Source organism: Antechinus flavipes, chromosome X (assembly GCF_016432865.1).
Source record: "Antechinus flavipes isolate AdamAnt ecotype Samford, QLD, Australia chromosome X, AdamAnt_v2, whole genome shotgun sequence".
Lineage (NCBI taxonomy): Eukaryota > Metazoa > Chordata > Mammalia > Dasyuromorphia > Dasyuridae > Antechinus > Antechinus flavipes.
In genome coordinates this window covers 13,701,656-13,717,746 of record NC_067404.1, presented here as the reverse complement: position 1 = coordinate 13,717,746, position 16,091 = coordinate 13,701,656, and the positions used below count along the sequence as shown (strand labels likewise).

The following is a 16,091-nucleotide window of genomic DNA, read 5'->3' as shown; positions in this document are numbered from 1 at the left end:
CTTTCCTTTCTGATAATCACATTATTCGCTCCCTTCAGTTTGGGTATGAGGAGGAAGTGTCTATAGTTCTCCTGGTGAGGTTGACTGTTCTCCTATGATTCTGGACTCACTTTATGAAACAACTGGGTTTGGCTCCTGCTTCTGGACTCTTCAGGCTGTTTAAAACAGGAATCAATCTTAGGAATAAAGGTCCATGAGACTGATGATGTGCTTGCCCTCCCATCCGTGAAAGCCCCAGGGCTACTTAACCCCCCTCCTCCAAGCAGTTCTTGACTCCCGCCTCTCCAGGGTTTGCCTCCTTTGGCCAAGGCTTTGCTTCCTGCTACCACATTGGGAATGGACAAGGCACATTTTTCAACTCACTAAAGTGGGGGTTCTCTGAGGACAGGAAACTTGGACCTGGATTGGGCTGATACCTCCAAGCCCTGGGGAAATGTTCAAGGAGGGTTCTGAGGGAAGGAAGTAGGGCTCATTCCCTTTTTTTCACAAATGGAAGCAAGTCATTCAGGGAAGACATGGCACTTGATCAGGCTTACCCTGTCATGGGGGCATCCTAGGATAGCTCAAAGCTGAGGGGTGAATCAGGGCTTGGTTTGCTTTTCACTTAACCCAACAGTCCTCTCTGATGACTCCCAGAAGCCCCAGCTCTAAGCAGAACCTGCCCAGCTGATTCTGGGGAGCCCATTACCAGGGACCAGTCCATAAGTTTGGCTGTCAGAGGAAGGAGAGGCCAAGATGAAAGCCACTTGGCCTGGGGGGCGAGAGACACAGGGGCTCCAGGCCTGGGACTGCCTCTCACTGGCTGTGTGACCTTGGCCGTGTCCCTGCCCTCGTCCTGTTCTCAAGTACTCTTTTCCCCAAAGGAGCTTGGCCCCCTTGGGCTCTGAGGTTTCTTGCAGCCCTCCATCCTATCCAGACCCACCAGTGTATTGAGACACCCCCAACCTTCCTCCTCCCCACTCATAAAAGTATTCTAGTTCTCAGCCCCCAGCTGAGAGATCTCTGCTAGTCGACTGCTTTCCCTTGGGGTGGCCTCTGGTCAGTAAGTTCTGTCTCTAATTTAACCCTAAACTTGGCAATAATACTGCCCATGGCCCTCCCTGGACCTGCCTTTTTGAATCAGAGATGCCTCCCTCCCGCCATCTTACAAGAACTTTGAACTTGTGGAGTGGAAGGACACAGGCCCAACAGGACCAAGGGCAGGAGTGCTCAGGTCTGGGCCTTATGTTTCCTGGTCACTTTGCTCCCATGCTAGGGAGCCCAAGCCGGGTGGTGGGGGTGGGGGGGGAGGAGTTTGGGTGGATTCCAGCCTCTCACTTCTCACTTACTTGTTCCAGACTCTCAGCTTCCTCAGGGAGGCAGCAGCCAATCGGAGCTGAGCCTGCCAAGCTGGGCCGCCCTCTGCTGAGCATCAGTGGCTGGTGACGTCAGCGCCACCTTGGTAATACTGCAGTCTTCCTCCAGCCAATCCCGCAGCTCCCTCCATTGGTCCCCAGCAGACAGTCTCTTCACTGGTCTCCCTGGAAACAGCATCCATCCTCCTCATAGGCCATTGTTCTCATTTCCTCTTCCCTCCCCCACTACTTCTCCAGCTCATTTTCCCCTTTACCTTTAACCCCTACCCTGTCATTATTTTTTCTTCTCCCAAAGACCTTCTCTTACTCATTTCCCCTTCCCCAAACAACTTCTCGGCCTCATTTATCCTCCCCCACCAATGCTACAAGTGACATCATTTCAGAAGCTTCTGACTCTTCCATTTTCTATCAGAACCAAATGCCTCTTCTTATAATCCTAATATAAATATATACACACACATGTATATGTGTGTGTGTGTGTGTGTGTGTGTGTGTAATCTACATATAGGCTTATCCTATATATGGAATGCTCTAATATAATTCATTTATTATGTTCTCTACCTTCATCTATGTACGCTCACATATGACTACAGTATCTTCTATAGAATATCACTACACATTTATGTAAATGGAATATAGGGAATATAGAAAAAAACCTCATCTTTATGAAGACAAAAAATATATACATATATGTGTGTGTGTGTCCACTCTGGTTTCTCACTTCATTCCTAAATAAAGGAAGGCATTTGTTCTTTATGTATATTCATTTGTATGATTTATATATTCTTTCTTCAAAAAAATTAGTATTTTTCATAAAAATGAGTATTCACATATTCACTTGTTATTCATATCTAGCCATACTCCTATTTTCTCTGTTCATTGATGTATGTGGGTAGCTAGGCAGGTATACATTGTTTCTGTACAGGCATGAGAACACCTATAGCTTTCCTATCTTCCTACAAGTATTCCAATGTTTCTGTTCCTGTGAGAGATTAAATGCAGACTATGAGTAACCTGAGGATATCAGGATTTACATGTAGGAATATAGAGAGAAAATAAGGATATCTGAGTAATAGGAATTCTATGAATACTCAGAAAGGAAGGAGAGGAATTTAGAAAGGCTATTTAAGTGGTCATATGCCACTACAGAGTGAAAATACAGAAGTACAATTTGATAGGTAAGCATATATCTATAGAAAGGCTATTTAAATGATCCTATGCCACGATGGAGTGAAAATAGATAATAATTAGTAAGTAATCTTACACCTATAGAAACACTGTTTAAATGGTTATATGGCACTATAGAGTGAAAATAAATAACAATTAGATAAGTAATCATTAATCTATAGAAGGGCTATTTAAATGGTCCTATGCCACTATAGAGTGAAAATAGAGAAGTAACAATTAGGTAAGTAATCCTATATCTATAGAAAGGCTATTTAAATGTCCTATGCCACTATGGAGTGAAAATAGATAATAATTAGATAAGTAATCATACACCTATAGAAACACTGTTTAAATGGTTATATGGCACTATAGAGTGAAAATAGAGAAGTAACAATTAGATAAGTAATGAAAAATCTATAGAAGGGCTATTTAAATGGTCATATGCCACGATAGAATGAAAATAGATAAGTAATAATTAGATAAGTTATCACACATGGATAGAAAAGGTGTTTAAATGATCATATGCCACTACAGAGTAAAAATAAATATATAACAATTAGATAAGCAATCATATATGTATAGAAGGGCTATTTAAATGGTCATATGCCACTATAGAGTTAAAATAGAGAAGTATCAATTAGATAAATAATCATATATCTATAGAAAGGGTATTTAATGGTCATATTCCACTATAGAGTGAAAATAGATAAGTGATAAGTAACCATATATCTATAGAAGGGCTACTTAAATGGTCATATGCCACTATAGAGTGAATAGTAACTGTCTACCTTCACCTATGTATACTCACATATGCCTACAGTGCCTCCTATATTATATCACTTTCCATTTATGGAATATAGGGAATATAGAAAAAAACCTCATCTATATAAAGACAAAGAATATATATATGTGAGTGTGTGTGTCCACTCTGGTTTTTCACTTCATTACTAAGTAAAGGAAGGCATTTGTACCTTCTCTACATTCATTTGTATATATAGAGTATAGAGAAAGACAATTAAATCATAGAAATATAGAAGTAACAATTAGATAAGTAATTATACATCTATAAAAGTGTTATTTAAATGGTCCAATGCCACTATAGATAAAAATAGAGAAGTAATAATGAGATAAGTAATCATAGATTTATAGAAGGGATATTTAAAGGGTCCTTTGACACGATAGAGTGAAAGTAGATAAGTAATAAGTAGATAAGTAACCATATATCTATTGTAGGGATATTTAAATGGTCCTATGACACTATAGAGTGAAAATAGATAAGTAATAAATAAGTAACCATATATCTATAGAAGGGATATTTAAATGGTCCTATGCCACTATAGAGTGAAAATAGATAACTAATAAGTAGGTACGTAATCATATATCTATAGAAGGGCTATTTAAAAGGTCCTGTGCCACTACAGAGTGAAAATAGAGAAATAACAATTAGTTAAGTAATGATATATCTACAAAAAGGCTACTTAAAGTCATATTCCAGTATAGGGTGAAAATAGATAAGTGATAATTAGATAAGTGAACATATATCTACAGAAGGGCTATTAAATGGTCCTATGCCATTATAGAGTGAAAATAGAGAATTAACAATTAGATAAGTAATCATATATCTATAGAAGGGTTATTTAAATGGTCCTGTGGCACTATAGAGTGAAAATAGTGAAGTAAAATTTAGATAAGTAATCATTTATGTATAGAAATGCTATTTAAATGGTCCTATGCCACTATAGAGTGAAAATAGATAAGTAATAATTGGATAAGTAATCATATATCAATAGAAGGTCTATTTAAATGGTCCTCTGCGATTATAGTGTAAAAATAGAGAAGTAACAATTAGATGAGCAATCAAAAATGAATAGAAGGATTATTTAAATGTTCATATACCACAATAGAGTGAAAACAGAGAAGTAATAATTAGATAAGTCTTCATATATTAATATAAGGGCTATTTAAATGGACCTATGCCCCAATAGAGTGAAAATAGATAAGTAACAATTAGATAAGTAATCATGTATATATACAAGGGTTATTTAAATGGTCAAATGACATTATAGAGTGAAAATAGATAAGGAATAATTAGAAAAGTAATCATATACCTATAGAAAGGCTATTTAAATGGACATATGCCAGGAAAGAGTGAAAATAGAGAAGTAATATTTAGATAAGTAATCATATATCTATAACAGGTCGATTTAAATGTTCCTATGCCAATATAGAGTGAAAACAGAAAAATAATAATTAGTTAAGTAATCATATATCTATAGAAAGGCTGTTTAAATGATCATATGTCACTATAGAACGAAAATAGATAAGTAATAATTAGAGAAGGAATCATAGATCTATAGAAAGGCTATTTAAATGGTCGTATGCTACTATAGAGTGAAAATAGAGAAGTAATTATTAGATAAGAAATCATATATCTATTGAAGCGCTATTTAAATGGTCATAGGCCACTATAGGGTGAAACTAGAGAAGTAACAATTAGATAAGTGATCATACATCTATAGAAGGGCTATTTCAATAGTCATATGCAAATATAGTGTGAAAATAGAGAAGTAACTATTAGATAAGTAATCATACATGTATAGAAAGGCCATTTCAATTGTCCTATTCCAGTCTAGAGTGAAAATAGATAAGTAATAATTAGATAAGTAATGCTATATCTATAGAAAAACAATTTAAATGGTCATATTCCAATATAGAGTAAAAATAGAGAAGTAACAATTAGTTAAGTAAACATACATATATCGAAAGGCTATTTAAATGGTTATGTGCCATATATGCCATCCCAACAGCGGAGAACCCCTTGCTTTTCTAATGTTTTCCCTTGATGCAGCCCCTAATCAGCAAGTACTGGCCTTAATCTAACATATAAATCAGAATAAAAGCTAAGGTTCTTCCTGGATTTGTCTACTAAACTGGAGGGTACCTCCCTCCAATCCAACAGTGTCACATCTCAGAGCCCTGGATGGGCGAGTAGGAGGATAAAGCCCCGTAGTGAGTAGTTGGGGAACCTTACACTACCAGGGGCTGGAGTCCTAGGACTTGAATCATGTATTTCCTGGCCACAGGTCATCCACGCTCAGGAGCCCGAGCCTCAGGTGGGCTTTGAGTGGGACCCCTGGGCTTTCTCACCTCTCAGATGTTCGTTCTCCACCCTCGGAGTCCTCAGGGATGAATCAGGAAGTAGAGCTGAATCTTGGCAAAGTAGAGCCCCTGCTGACCAGCCATGGCTCCTGAAGTCAGTGCTCAGCCTCGGTGGAGAATCTCCCTCCAGCCAATCCCGCCGTTCTCTCCATTGGTCCCCAGCAGAGATCCAGCTCACCAGGCTCCTTGAAGACAGAATCCCTCCCCCTGAAATCCCATTATTCTCCTTTTGCCCTTCCCTTCAGTCCTTCTCAAGCTCACTTTCCCCTTCCTGCAGCCACAACTTCTCAGGGTCATTCCCCTCTCCCCCACTCCTTTTCCTGTTCATTTACTTTCTTCCACAGACCTTCTCAGATGAATCCCCCCTCACCCACAACCTCTGCAGGTGGTTCAAGTTGCCATCATGGTTTCCTGACTGTGGTCATTAAAGAAACCACGGAGGGAGAGAACCCCAGGGATCCAGACTGATGCCCACGGACCCCCTGCTGTCTGTGCAGGTGACCCTCTGTTCCCCTCCTCAAAACCTTGGGCTTTGTACATATTTATCCATGAGGACTCAATATTTTCTCTGTATATTCATGGAAGGGAGAATTCCTTCATTCTTTCTCTAGTCCTCCTTATGACTACAGCATGACTCTTTATAATGTAGTATGTATATATATGTATATATATGTATGTATATGTATGTATATGTATATATATGTATATATACACACATACATACATATGTATATGTATATATACATATATATATAATATGTAGGTTAAAAATACTAAATTAAGTGAGGAACTCATATTTCATCTATATATTTGTCTATATTCATCTATATTACTCTAGTCAATTTCTATTAATTCATAATTATATCAAAGAATATAAATTCATAATTTATATTCATAATTCATATCATAAATTCATAATTATATCAACGAATATAGAGAACATGACAACTCATGTATGTGAAGACAGACTGCGTTTCTGAATATACATGAATATATATGTGTATGGTATGTGTGTATGTTTGTATGTATGTTCTTATTCTTCATTCCTGAGTTGGAGCACTCATTTTTTTCTTTCTACAAATTAATTTCTATTATTAATAAATTCTATCTCCTCTGAAACATTAGTCATTCTATTTCTACCCAAATGTTTACTCATATATTAAACCTATTCATCTACATGAGCAGCCATATTCTATTGAAAATATATATTTGTAATCATGCTTTCTCTGGGCCTGGAGAGAGTTACATGAATTGATGCTAAGTGAAATGAGCAGAACCAGGATTTCACTGTACACGGCAACGGCAAGACCATATGATGCTCGATTCTGATAGAAGTGGCTCTTCTCAACAACGAGACCAGTTCCCATGATCTCATGATGATGAAAACCATCTACACCCAGAGAGAGGACTGTGGGAACTGAGTGTGGATCACAACATAGGATTTTCACTTTTTTTGTTGTAGCTTAAATTTCATTTTCGTTCTCATTTTTTCCCCTTTTTGAGCTGATTGTTCTCGTGCAGTGTTAAGGACCGTGCCTAAGGGAAGGGGCAGGTCAAGTCTCCTAGAGCCTCCCCAGCTGTGGGTCATAACATCTGAAGGAGTTGAAAGGCAGCCTTTCCTGACACAGGTGTTGCATGTGGACAGGGAATGAGATAAATTAGAGGTAGAGGGAAGAGGAAAGAGGTCAGAGAACAGCAACTGCCTCTAGGTCTCCTAGTATCCTCATCACCCTCTCACACGTAGAGATCCATTCTACCGGTCTGAGTTAGACCTCCAGCAGCCACTGGCAGGTGGCTCCCGTATCACAACCGTGCAGCAAGACAATTGTGTAAATACGTATGCCTAAGTTAGATTGACAGATATTTTTGCCATGTTTAACATATATCAGATGATTTGCATCAATAAAAAATAATGCTTTCTCTATATGCTTATAATCTGTGATCTGTCAGAGTTCTCATATATCCTCTCTCTATTCCTAAAAGTATTGTATGCTTATCTCCCTGTGATAGAATAGATGAAGTCTCCTGTCTCTGAGCACATATAGAACTCATAAAGAAGATTCTGGACAGAGAATTAGTATAGGTGCACAGGAAGGAAGAGGGAGTGAGGGCATACTCCTAACTGAAGTACGAGCAGAGGAATATAGAAAAACTATACGTGTTCATGTAGGTGAATATAGAAAAATTATATGAGTAATAGTAAATAAATTATAAGAGACCCTATGTAAATGGTCTAAATATACTTATTAAATGTACAGAATACATGACTGCTCTATATGTGACTACAGATAGTATACAGGTATAGCCATCTAGATAAAATAAATAGATACAGATACAGATATTGAGTCCTTTAGAGAAAGGGTCTTTGCGTGCTGCAATATGAATACATGGGGAGTAGAGAAGTGTATTCACTCATTCAATCCATAAACAGAGCACAGTAATACTCAAATATATAGACTTGTAGAGAGAACACGATTCTACTTGTCTATATCAAAATGCACATGGGAGACAGGAATTCTCATCTATTAGGCGATTCCTCTAAATTTTCTATCATCCCTTTCCATTAGATTTTCCTTAGGAGCTAAGGCTCCCAGACTCTTCTTCTTCACTATGCAATTATCTCCAATATTTTTATCCTCCCTTTGATTGCTAATTGATATATATTAATAATTCTTTATAAGGTATTGGATTGAGGCTTCATCGGTTTGTGTGTGTGTGTGTGTGTGTGTGTGTGTGTGTGTGTGTGTGTTTGTGCCCTAACTTCTATTCCGCACCCTGTTGCATCATTGCTAACAGATTGGAGAGTGTCCCTTTATATTTCTAATAACTACAGTATTGGCTCCAATTGGCAGGGTCTGTTGTGGAAGTGTTGAGAGCTCTCCTAGTTGAGTTGCTCTCCTTGTACGTAATCCTACATCTATAGAAAGGCTATTTCAATGGTCCTATGCCAGTATAGAGTGAAAAATAATAAGTCATAAATAGGTAAGTAACCATATATCTATAGAAGGGATATTTACATGGTCATATGCCAGTATAGAGTGAGTAGTAACTCTCTACCTTCATGTATGTATACACACATATGACTAAAGTGGCTCCTATAGAATATCACTTCATATTTATGTAAATGGAATATACAGAATAAAGAAAAACCTCATCTACACAAAGACAAAAAAATAGAGAGAGAGATATGTGAGTGTGTGTGTCCATTCTGGTTTTTCGCTTCATTCCTAAGTAAAGGAAGGCATTTGTTCTTTCTATACATTCATTTGTATGTATAGAGTACAAAGAAAGGCAATTAAATAATAGAAATATGGAAGTAACAATTAGATAAGTAATCATATATCTATAGAAGGGTTATTTAAATGGTCCAATGCCACTATTGAGTGAATATAGATAAGTAATAATTAGATAAGTAATCACATATCTATACAAGGGCTATTTGAATGGTCCTATGCCACTATAGAGTGCAAACAGATGTAATAATTAGATAAGTAATCATTTATCTCTAGTAGGGGTATTTAAATGGTCCTATGCCACTATAGAGTGAAAATAGATAAGTAATAATTAGATAAGTAATCATATATCTATAGAAAGGCTATTTAAATGGTCATATGCAACTATAGAGTGAATATAGAGAAGTAATCATTAGATACGTAATCATATATTTATAGAAAGGCTATTTGAATTGTCATATATCACTATAGAGTTAAAATAGATAAGTAATATTTAGATAAACAATCATATATCTACAGAAGGGCTATTTAAATGGTCATATGCCACTATAGAGTAAAAATGAAGCCGCAACAATTACATAAGTAACAATATATCGGTAGAAGTGCTATTTAAATGGTCATATGCAACTACACAGTGAAAATAGAGAAGTAACAATTTGATAAGTAATCAAAAATCTATATAAGGGCTATTAAAATGGTCACATGCCACTACAGAATGAAAATAGAGAAGTAATAGATAAGTAATCATATTTAAATAGAAGGGCTTTGTAAATGGTTATATGCCATTATAGAGTGAAAATAGATAAGTAATAATTTGATAAGTAATCATCTATCTCTAGAAGGGTTATTTCAATGGTCATATGCCACTATGGACTGAAAATAGAGAAGTAACAATTAGTTTAGTAATCATATATCTAGAAAAAGTCTATTTAATGGTCATATGCCACTATAGAGGGAAAATAGAAAAGTAACAATTAGATAAGTAATTATATATCAATAGAAGTGCTATTTAAATGGTCCTATACCGCTATAGACCGAAAATGGAGAAGTAATAATTAGCTAAGTAACTATATATCATTAGAAGGGTTATTTAAATTGTCCTATGCTACTATAGAGTGAAAATAGAAAAGTAACAATTAGATAACTAATCATATATCTATAGAATGGCTATTTAAATTGTCCTATGCCACTAAAGATTGAAAATAGATAAGTGATAATTAGATAAGTAACCATATATCTATAGAAGGTTATTTAAATGGTCCTATGCCACTATGGAGTGAAAATAGATAGGTAACAATTAGGTAAGTAACCCTATATTTATAGAAGGGCTATTTAAATGGTCCTGTGTCACTATAGAGTGAAAATATAGAAGTAACAATTAGTTAAGTAACCATATATCTATAGAAGGGCTATTCAAATGGTCCTATGCCATTATAGAGTGAAAATAAATAAGGAATAATTAGATAAATAAACATTTATCTATTGAAATGCTATTTAAAAGGCCTTATGCCACTATAGAATGAAAATAAAGAAGTAACAATTAGTTAAGTAATTATATATGTACAGAAAGCCTATCTAATGGTCCTATGCCAGTATAGACTGAAAATAGAGAAGTAAAAATTAGATAAGTAATCATATATCTATAGAAGTGGTATTTAAATGGTCCTATGCCAATATAGATAATAATAGAGAAGTAATAATGAGATAAGTAATCATAGATCTATAGAAGGCATATTTAAATGGTCTTATGCCAGTATAGATTGAAAATAGATAAGTAATAATTTGATAAGTAACCATATATGTATAGAAGGGGTATTTCAATGGTCCTATACTGCTATAGGGTGAAAAAAGATAAGTAATAATTAGATAAATAATCATATATATATTGAAAGTCTATTTAAATGGTTCTATGCTTCTGTAGAGTGAAAATAGACAAGTCATAAATAGATAAGTAATCATATGACTATGCAAGGGCTATTTTGCCAGTATATAGTAAAAATAGAGAAGTAATAATTAGATAAGTAATCATAGATATATAGAAGGGCTATTTAAATGGTCCTAAGCCACTATAGAATGAAAATAGATAAGTAATAATTAGATAAGTAATCATATATCTATTGAAGGGCTATTTAAATTGTCCTATGTCACTATAGAGTTAAAATAGGTAAGTAATAATTAGATAAGTAATCTTATATCTAGAGAGGGGCTACTGAAATGGTCATATGCCACTATAGAGTGAAAATACAGAAGTAACAATTAGATAAATAATCATATATGTATAGAAGGGCTATTTAAATAGTCCTATGCCACTATCGATAGAGTAGTAAATCTCTACCTTCATCTATGTATACTCACATATGACTACAGTGCTTCCAGAGAATATCACTTCATATTGATGAAAATGGAACAGAGGGAATATAGAAAAAACTTCATCTATATAACAACAAAGGATATATAAATATATGTGAGTGTGTGTGTCCACTCTGGTTTCTCGCTTCATTCCAAACTAAAGGAAGGTATTTGTTCTTTCTATACATTCATTTGTATGTTTCGAGTATAGTGAAAGACAATTAGATAACAGAAATATAGAAGTAACAATTAGATAAGTAATCATATTTCTATAGAAGGGTTATTTAAATGGTCCTTTGCCAGTATAGAGTGACAATATAGAAGTAATAATTAGATAAGTAATCATACATCAATAGAAAGGCTATTTCAATTTTCATATGCCACTATAGAATGACAATAGAGAAGTATCAATTAGATAAGTAATTATATATCTATAGAAAAAATATTGAAATGGTCCAATGCCACTATAGTGTGAAAATAGAGAAGTAACAATTATATAAGTAATCATACATCTATAGAAAGGCTATTTAAATTGACCTATTCCACTCTAGAGTGAAAATAGTGAAGTAACAATTAGATAAGTAATCGTACATTTGTAGAAGGGCTATTTAAATGGTCATATGCCACTATAGAGTGAAAATACATAAATAATAATTAGGTAAATAATCATATATGTATAGAATGGCTATTTAAATGGTCCTTTGCCACTATAGATTGAAAATAGAGAAGCAATAATTAGATAAATAATCATATATTTATAGAAGGACTATTTAAATAGTCCTATGCCACTATAGAGTAAAAATAGATAAGAAATCCTATATGTATAGAAAGGCTATTTAAATGGTCTTATGCCACTATAGAGTGAAAATAGAGAAGTAACAATTAGATAAGTAATCATAGATCTACATAAGAGCTATTTAAATGGTCCTATGCCATTACAGAATGAAAATAGATAAGTAATAGATAAGTAACCATATATGTATACAAAGGCTTTTTAAATGGTCATATGCCCGTATAGAGAGAAAATAGATAAGTAATAATTAGATAAGTAACCATATATCTATTGAAGGGATATTTAAATGGTCCTATGCTAGTATAGAGTGAAAATAGGTAAGTAATAATTAGATTAGTAATCATATATCTATAGCACTGCTATTTAAATTGCCCTATTACCCTATAGAATGAAAATAGAGAAGTATCAATTAGAAAAGTAACCATATATCTATAAAAGGTTATTTAAATGGTACTATGCCAATATAAAGAGAAAATAGAGAAGTTACAATTAGATTAGTAATCATATATCTATAGAAAGTGTATTTAAATGGCCATATGCTACCCTTTGTTCCAGAAGTGTTACTACTGGGCTTATACTTCATAGAGATACTAATGAATGTTTGTAGCAGCCCTGTTTGTAGTGGCTAGAAGCTGGAAAATAAATGGATGCCCATCCATTGGAGAATGGCTGCGTAAATTGTGGTATATGAATGTTATGGAATATTATTGTTCTGTAAGGAATGACCAGCAGGATGAATACAGAGAGGACTGGCGAGACTTACATGAACGGATGCTGAGTAAAATGAGCAGAACCAGGAGATCATTATATACCTCAACAACGATACTGTTTGAGGATGCATTCTGATGGAAGTGGATCTCTTCGATAAAGAGAGCTAATTCAGGTTCAATTGATCAAGGATGGACAGAAGCAGCTACACTGAAAATAGATAAGTAATAATTAGATAAGTAACAATATATCTGTAGAAGGGTTATTTAAATTATCATATGCCACTATAGAGTGATAATAGAGAAGTAACAATTAGATAAGTAATCATACATCTATAGAAGGGGTATTTCAATAGTCATATGCAAGTATAGAGTGAAAATAGAGAAGTAACAATTAGATAATTAATCATACATCTATAGACAGGCCATTTCAATGGTCCTATTCCAGTATAGAGTGAAAATAGATAAGTAATAATTAGATAAGTAATCCTATATCTATAGAAAAACAATTTAAATGCTCATATGCCAATATAGAGTCAAAATAGAGAAGTAACAATTAGTTAAATAATCATACATGTATCGAAAGGCTATTTAAATGGTCAAGGTTGCCCACTATCACCATTATTATTTAATATCGTATTAGAAACACTAGCCTCGGCAATAAGAGTCGAGAAAGATATTAAGGGAATTAGAGTAGGCAATGAGGAAACCAAACTATCACTCTTTGTAGATGATATGATGGTATACCTAGAGAACCCCAGAGATTCTACTAAAAAGCTATTAGAAATAATTCATAATTTTGGCAAAGTAGCTGGCTACAAAATAAATCCCCATAAATCCTCAGCATTTTTATACATCACCAACAAAACCAACAGCAAGAGATACAAAGAGAAATTCCATTCAGAATAACTGTTGATACCATAAAATGTTTGGGAATCTATCTACCAAAGGAAAGTCAGGAATTATATGAGTAAAATTATAAAAGTCTCCACACAAATAAAGTCAGACTTAAATAATTGGAAAAACATTAAGTGCTCTTGGATCGGCCGAGCAAACATAATAAAGATGACAATACTCCCTAAACTCATCTATTTATTTAGTGCTGTACCAATCAGACTTCCAAGAAAATATTTTAATCTAGAAAAAATAACAACAAAATTCATATGGAACAATACAAATTCGAGAATCTCAAGGGAATTAATGAAAAAAAATCAAATGAAGGTGGCCTAGCTGTGATCATTTGGGGAGCTGGACAGGAAGGGAGTACCTCAGGGACCAGGACTGATACCCTGTGACCCCCTGCTGTCCGTGCAGACGGCCCCCCATCCTCCTCCTCAAAACCCCTGAGCTTTCTGTATTCCTTTCCTTAAGGACTCATACATTTCCTCTGTATGGTCATTGCCTCTGTAGCTTTCATTTTCTCTCTCTATCCCTCTTTATGAATGACTCTTCTTGTTATTTGGGCGTGTATGGATGTATGCATTTATGCATGTAGATATTTTTTTGCTGAGGCAATTGGGGTGAAGTGACTTGCCCAGGGTCACACAGCTGGGAAGGATGAAGGGTCTGAATTTGTACTCAGATCCTCCTGACTTCAGAGCTGGTGCTCTATCCACTGGACCACCAAGCTACCCTGTATCTGTTATTTTAATACAGGGCTGAGAGTTCTCTATATTCCTCATAATATCTCCTCCTCCTCTCCTTGTTAGAGAATATATGAAGCCTCCCGTGTCTGCATACTATGAATATATGAATATCATCTATAGCAATCGAGACAGAAAATGAACATATCTGTATATGGAGGAATTGGATGGAAACAAGTATCATATAGGAATAGAGAAAGAGTCAGCAAATGATCAAATATGAGAATACTGGGGGAATACAAGAGGCAAAATTATTTACAATATGTACGTATGAACATATAGAGGACAGACGAACACTGACATATGAATGACCAGGAGCATAGAAGAAACCTCTCGCTCCAGAGAACATCTTAATGCTGAGATGGGATCTGTGCAGAAGTGAGTCCTACACATGTCAATATGCAAATGGAAGCCAGGAATCCTCATTTATAAGGCAATATTTTTAAATTTCCCACCAGCCTTTTCATAAGATCTTCCCTTAGGAGGGAAGCAGCAGCTTGTCCTGCCTTTGACTGTGCTATCTGTCCTAAGCCAGGCAGAGATTTCTGAAGCCTCTTTGAGATCATCTTTTGTCCCGTGATCGCTGAGAATTACTGACAATTCTTTATCAAAGTACTTAGCGAGGGGTCCTAGCTGTGGATTTGTAAGGGTAGGGGTATTTCTATGTCTGAATATGTGTTTCTGCAGACTTTCATCCCATTCGTTCCTCCTTCCCCGGCGCACCGGGTGCAGTGATTGGCTGAGATTGTATATATTCGTGTCTGTGTCAGTCCTAACCCATCCCCTCCACTTTTCATCCCTTGGTGTGTGTCTGTGTGTCTCTCTCTATGACTATGAGTATGTCCTAACCTCCATCCCACCCTCTGTTCCATCATTGCTCAGACCTTGGAATATGTCAGACTAAGTGGAATATGTTGGAATGCAGGCCCCGTCTTTCTAGGTTGAGCTTTCCTTTCCTTTCTCATAATCACATTATTCGCTCCCTTCAGTTTGGGTATGAGGAGGAAGTGTCTATAGTTCTCCTGGTGAGGTTGACTGTTCTCCTATGATTCTGGACTCACTTTATGAAACAACTGGGATTGGCTCCTGCTTCTGGCCTCTTCAGGCTGTTTAAAACAGGAATCAATGTTAGGAATAAATGTCCATGAGACTGATGAGGTGCTTGCCCTCCCATCCGTGAAAGCCCCAGGGCTACTTAACCCCCCCTCCTCCAAGCAGTTCTTGACTCCCGCCTCTCCAGGGTTTGCCTCCTTTGGCGAAGGCTTTGCTTCCTGCTACCACACTGGGAATGGACAAGGTGCATTTTTCAACTCCCTAAAGTGGGGGTTCTCTGAGGACAGGAAAGTTGGACCTGGATTGGGCTGATACCTCCAAGCCCTGGAGAAAGTTCAAGTCGGGTTCTGAGGGAAGGAAGTAGGGCTCATTCCCATTTTTTCACAAATGGAAGCAAGTCATTCAGGGAGGACATGGCACTTGATCAGGCTTATCCTGTCATGGGGGCATCCTAGGATGGCTCAAAGCTGAGGGGGGAATCAGGGCTTGGTTTGCTTTTCACTTAACCCCAGATGACTCCCAGAAGCCCCAGCTCTAAGCAGAACCTGCCCACTTGATTTTGGGGAGCCCATTACCAGGGACCAGTCCATAAGTTTGGCTGTCAGAGGAAGGAGAGGCCAAGATGAAAGCCA

The 16,091-nt window shown here is 36.1% G+C and overlaps 1 long non-coding RNA gene across 1 annotated transcript in view; it reads right to left on the bottom strand.

The window, feature by feature from the left end:
• Positions 1-1,227: 1,227 nt before the first annotated feature.
• The window catches only part of LOC127542908 (uncharacterized), a 67,446-nt gene continuing 52,582 nt past the window's right edge, over positions 1,228-16,091 (bottom strand). The window contains exons 3-4 of the long non-coding RNA XR_007948916.1: positions 5,670-5,888; positions 1,228-1,520 (exon numbers count right to left, since the gene is read on the bottom strand). This is a non-coding gene — a long non-coding RNA (uncharacterized LOC127542908). The remainder of the gene's footprint in view (positions 1,521-5,669; positions 5,889-16,091) is intronic.